Here is a 5949-nt window from a genome sequence, read left to right on the forward strand (position 1 = left end):
TGATTCACTCGCCTTGTCCCTCCGGCGTCGTCGTCGTTGTCGTCGTCGGCGTTGTCCACCCCTCCCTCATTCTCATCGCCGCGCCAGCTGCGGTCTCCGCCGCTCACCCCCTCTCCTCTCCAATAGCGAACACTATCTCGCGAGGGGCATTGGACTGGATTGGATTGGATTGAATTGGATTGGATTAGATTTGGATTGGACTGGATTAAAGTGGATTGTGTTGGATTGTGTTGCGTCATAGCCGCGGCAGACGCGCTGGGGCCGGCGCATGTGCAGTACTCTCTCTTCCGCGGTTTCCTCTCCTTCGGGCGCGCTGCGCATATAACCGGTGTGCCGTTCTCCGGCGAAGCAACATCCACGCTTGGCTCAAACACCTAGAGTCCACGCCGCTTTACAAGTACGCCAACGTCGTCATCGACTGGGACCGGCTTACGCAGTCCCCTCAACATTATGCGCGCTATAAAACACGGTCCCTTCGCCGCTCCGCCTATGCGTCGCATCTACACAGGGGTTCCCGCGAGGGGAGGTGGGAGTTTTTTTTTCTATCGGCAAAGTGCATGTCCATTTTTAATCAAAAGATCACTACTGGTGTCAGTTATGTATTTATATCATTGCCTCAAATACGCGTAGTGTTTTCTTTTAGCTGAACACTGTTGACAAGTGTAAAGTATGCCACAACATTAAAGTTTGGAAGTGCTTTGTCTTGTCTAACTTTTGGCCTGCCTGCGGAATCGGGGAGCAGACAGCGAGACGCACCAAAATTTTCCCGTTCAAGATTCGAACAGAGACTATTGTTGAAAGAAAAAAAAAACTCAGAACAGAACATACGCATTTCGCATTTAAATCTTGAAAGGTAATAAGACACAACTCACGTAAGTGTCTTATTAACCATCGTACTTAGTTTTAAATGTGCATAGAGCATCGAATGCCAAGATCACGCCCCGCAATAGTGAGCCACTGTTCATTACCAACACCCGAATGGCAGGGGACGAAGTAGCACAGCTTGTTGATATAAGAAGTGACTTTTTTTTTACAAGGATTGGATTGCCGAGAGATGGGCAATTTAGAGGAGAAGAGATATTCCAGCGCACTATGAGAGCTTGCTGCCCTAGTGTAGTGACCACGATAGCAATATGCGAAAGATAGCTCATGAACAGCCCTGTATCTGTATCAGCGAGCATCGCACATTCAAAGAAGTAAAATCAAAAGCCCAAGGAACTTGAGTTTTCATTTTGTTGACACTGAATTGCTTAAAAACTGATGTCGTCGTCTCTCATCTGTTCCGTTCTTGCAGCGCGGTTTGCAGTGGAGGAGAATAAAGTGAAAGGTAAGGGAAATGTCTTGTGTGTTGTGTGAATGAAAAAAAAAATAAAGGAACAGGCCTCTTATTAGCTGACTTTCTTGCAAATATAGTCGAAAGACAATAAGTGAACTGAGACATGCTAGTTGGTGCATGATGCCACTTAGAAAAAACAGCGCCCCAAGAACGATACGACAGGGAGTAAAGACAAAAGACAGGGAGTAAAGACAAGGAGTAAAGACGCTGTTGGCAGTTCAGCGCAGTGTTTGTCTTTACTCCCTGTCGTATCGTTTTTTGGCGCTGTTTTTTCCAAGTGGAAAGACGATAGTTTTCCGCCGCTCCTGCGACGTAAATAGTCAGTTTTGGCGGTTCGTCTGTTCCGTAGGCTTCGTAGTTACTGTGTTGACCGGGGCCCGACTGTGCCTGCGCGCGTGGAAGAGCGAGGAGGAAGGGCGAGGAGGCACACCTCACCGTGACGAACGCACGGGCATGGCGAGGGCTGGCCCGCGGAACTAATCCCCCCTATCGCGACGAATGCGCAAGTGCCCAGACGGGTCCCGGTTAACACGGTAACTACGTACAACACGGAACATACGGAGTGCTCAAACTCAGTCTTCTCTCTTTCATGTTCACCTCTCACGTTTTCCCCCGCACTCCCTTCTGTCTCGCTCTTCCACAATAACACGGGAGAGGCTTGTCCAAGGCAATCCAGTTTTACTGTGTTCCTATAATCCCGCGCCATCTACTATACTCGGTTACAACTCAAGAACGGCAACGGAAGTTGCCGCTGTGCCTCATCTCCGCAGCCGGATGTTACTCCGCGCGGCGCAAGTAGTGCGTTACTGGCAATATTTGGAGCATGTCACGAGCCGTTTGCGTGCTTTTTCGCACTTAATACGCTTACAAACTACTGCAGGGACGACAAAGAAACTACGTGAGAAAGATCATACGATATCATGCATTCAAAACAATCCCTTTTCAAAACGCGCGCGCGCGCGTTGACATCCGGGTCCGTCGCTTCGGCGGAGTGACACCGTGCATGAGCTATTGCCGTTCTTAACTTGTTCCCGAGTATAGAACCTTCCGGAATCGTTGGAGTCCTCGCAATGCTGGCGCGAGGGCTAGTTTCGCGTGCTATTCCTTTTTGTATTTTTGGCCATAACATTTTTTTCAAGAGGTATTTTTGTATTTGATGTCGCAAAAACTATCAGCCATTTACTTTCAAATATAACAACACTGCAAATATCACTCACGTATTTGCGTCTAATATGCGTAATGTTTTTACTTTTGCACAGCAATCTTTACAAGTATAAACAGTGCCACCAAATTTATTAGTTCGCAAAATGCTTTGCCCATATAAAAGTCTCGTTCAGGACTTTTTACTTTTGGCCGGAAAACTGAATCTTGGGGCGGAAGGATGGACGGACGGACGGGCGGACAGACAGACAGACATACAGACATACAGACAAACAGAGACAGACAGACAGACAGACAGACAGACAGACAGACAGACAGACAGACAGACAGACAGACAGACAGACAGACAGACATACAGACAGACAGACAGACAGACCGAAATTATCGCATTTAAGTATCCAAAGGATGACTATCCTTTTTAATACAATTTGTACTAGAAGCCGTCATAAAGGCGATGCACCTTGGCGATTTAAATCAGGTTATTACAATACCAAATCATTATGGGGCTTTTGTGATGCCGTTATTTACTCTTAGAGAATATGTAGACGGCCCGCGAGTACGTTCAGTGTTCTCATAGATGTCGCAAAATCTAAAGCAATTTTTTCCCCTACCACTTATACGACGAGCTTTAATGTTAGACTGATTGTAACAGAAAAATAACGCGCAGTTAGGTTTAAGTAAATATTATTTACAATAAATAAAGTTTCAAACCTATTGCATGCTTTCATACAATGTTTGTACATCTGTAGAGTATGTAAATTCGTCAGTCTGCTTAACAAAGTTTGTTATGTAACAGGTTACAGTGTAATCTCACAATTTTTCGTTGCAAATCTTGCCATCCTCAGCCGATCCACCAAAGCGCAAGAAAGGATGGTTGATCTACCGTAAGTAACATAAAGGTTTCCTGCGACGTTATATACACTGGAGCGGAGCTATCAGATGTGCTCTTTTTTCTACTGCTAATAGTTTAGTTGCTTTGGGTATTTCCAAAATACTTTGAATTCTGCGAAACACAAGGCAAAATTATTATGAAAAATAATACGGTAAGCTTCTGAGTTTTGCGGAATTGAATAAAACCTACTCATATTTTCAGCTTCCGCTTGTTCAGGTGTCAGTATTGCGTACTTGTATTTACAGTTCACAAAAGGAATAGAAATTAAAGCCCATATTCCTCTCCGATTATTTTGTTTAATCGGAAAGCAGCACATGCTTTTCGAATGTTACTCGCTATTTTCTCGCAGTGTCCACGTATCAGGATTCCTTGGGACTTACACGAACCAAACACCGCACTGCGAGTAGATGGAGGTAAATGGACACTGAAGTAAAAATACAAACTGCTCTAGATTGATATATTATCGCACCGAGAACACAAATACAGTAATACCTCGTTAACTCGAACTCGCATATCTCGAAAAATCGGCTAAGTCAAAATTTTCGCTGGAACCGAACCATTTCCTGTACGTCCCATGTATTTGTTGCCCTTTATTTCGAAGTATTTTTGGGCCAACTGCGGATATCTCGAAATCTTGACTGAAAGTGGAAAGAAAATTTCGCCGCCGCGGACCGCTTCACAAGATTCGCGCGATGCTGCTGCGCTAAAGTCCCTCGATTTTTTTCTCGTTTAGGCGCGCGTAACACAAAGCCGATATTTTCCCCGGACGTGAAGTCTGAGCCTAGAGGCATATCAACTTCGTCAAGCGACCCTGCTGATAAACGTCTCTTTGTGTTCTTTTTTTCTCCTTCAAACCGTTATAAAAACAAGTTTGGAAGCTGCTGTTCAAGAGCTGTTAAGTAGTAGCGCCTTTTTTGCAAAAAACTCGATATTTCCCGGTTTTTACTACTTCGAGTTAACGAGGTATTACTACTATACCACTTAACGCGTATACATTTTTAGAATCACGTAGGAAATAGTAAAAACGTGAGGACTGGGGCCTCCTGCGCGGGCCATACCGCGCAACTTGCGCCAGAAGCGGTTAACACATCTGGCGTGCATAACGTCTTTCCTGGCTGCCCCTGGATGGCGCTACGCGTCCGTACTTGGAACGGGGCTAACGCCTTTCGAGGAAGCGTGCGAGGTCCGCACGAGCTGTTAGTTTGACGCAGACGATTGCGGGACCTCAAGAGGACAATATGTTTTCCTTGAGCAGAGCGTCAAGATTGACCATGGTTACAATGAAGAAACCTTTTGCTTAGCGGTCCGGAGCTGCTAAGGACGTGGGAGATCGAGAAAGCACGCCTGATTTGTCCGAAACTGACCAAAGCACTCCCTACGTGTAGCGTTGTATTCGGTTGCTTCAATGCAGCAATATATCAGTGCTGCCTCGCTTGCTTGCGGTTTGTCGTGACGCAAACAGCGACTGTAGTCGCTGTTTGCGTCACGTTAGTTTAGCGTTTGGTTAGCGACTTCTCAGCAATTAATGCATTTTTCGGCTACGAATGAGTGCTAAAATGGCTATGCGAAGGAGAGACATTCGTTTGAAACCAACTTTGGTTACCTTCAGGGTCCCTTTAACTTCGAAACAATTCTTAAAGGGGTCATGCAGACAAAATACAAGTTTGTTTTATTCGAAAGATTTAGTGTTTTATATGGCCCTAAGTGCTTGTTCTGGAGCAAACGATGCTTTATTCACTGAGAAGTTACATATTGAGGGAGACGTCAAGGGCAGCCGCCACCCAGAAGACACGTCGCAGAGGCAGTGGAAACAGTGCGTTTATTCTGAGCGGCAACCCAGAACTCCAGCCGCAGGAATGATGATGAGGATGGGTATGAAGAATAGATGAGGTACGGCATGATGATAATAATTGTCCCGGGAAGCAGACGAAGTATACGATGAATTGGCCACGACAGTACAAGGGCCCTTATCCATGTATCCTTGAAGTGGGCAATAGCGCATCGGACAGATTGATTCTCACAATATTTTCAGTCAAAATTTAAGTTCTACCGCTGAATCGTGTGTTTTCGTGACGTCGACAATGACGTATTAAGAGCAGGGTCTTGAAACTAAATATATCCCGCTGACCAGCGCTGCTCCCACCTCACAGGCACCACTTTACCTTGTTTATCGCCCGCTTTCAGAGATGGCGCTGCAATACTGAAGGCTGCCATTGGTCGCAATTTGCTCCTGGCCGGACTTCTACACCTTCTGTATTTTTGTTACGGTTCATACTAATCGTTACGCATGGCCATTCCCTTTCTTCCTAATTATGTAGCCTATCTGAGCGAATTATACGTTAAATGCTGTGTCGGTATGATTCTAACGAGGCAATCTTTCGAATGAACCTAACATGCAATCCAATGAAAGAAGTTTCGCGATAATTCGAAGCTGGAACCCATGACATCTTTTATATGAAAATTATTATGTATGGAAAGAATCGACTTTTGTCATTTCTCGGTACCATCTAAAATATCAAGCGCTAAAACAGCGCCGTCTTTTGTGCTGATTTGGGCGCTG

Source organism: Haemaphysalis longicornis, unplaced genomic scaffold, assembly GCF_048455015.1.
Source record: "Haemaphysalis longicornis isolate Haplotype H1 unplaced genomic scaffold, Haemaphysalis longicornis Haplotype H1 scaffold_5, whole genome shotgun sequence".
Taxonomy (NCBI): Eukaryota; Metazoa; Arthropoda; class Arachnida; order Ixodida; family Ixodidae; genus Haemaphysalis; species Haemaphysalis longicornis.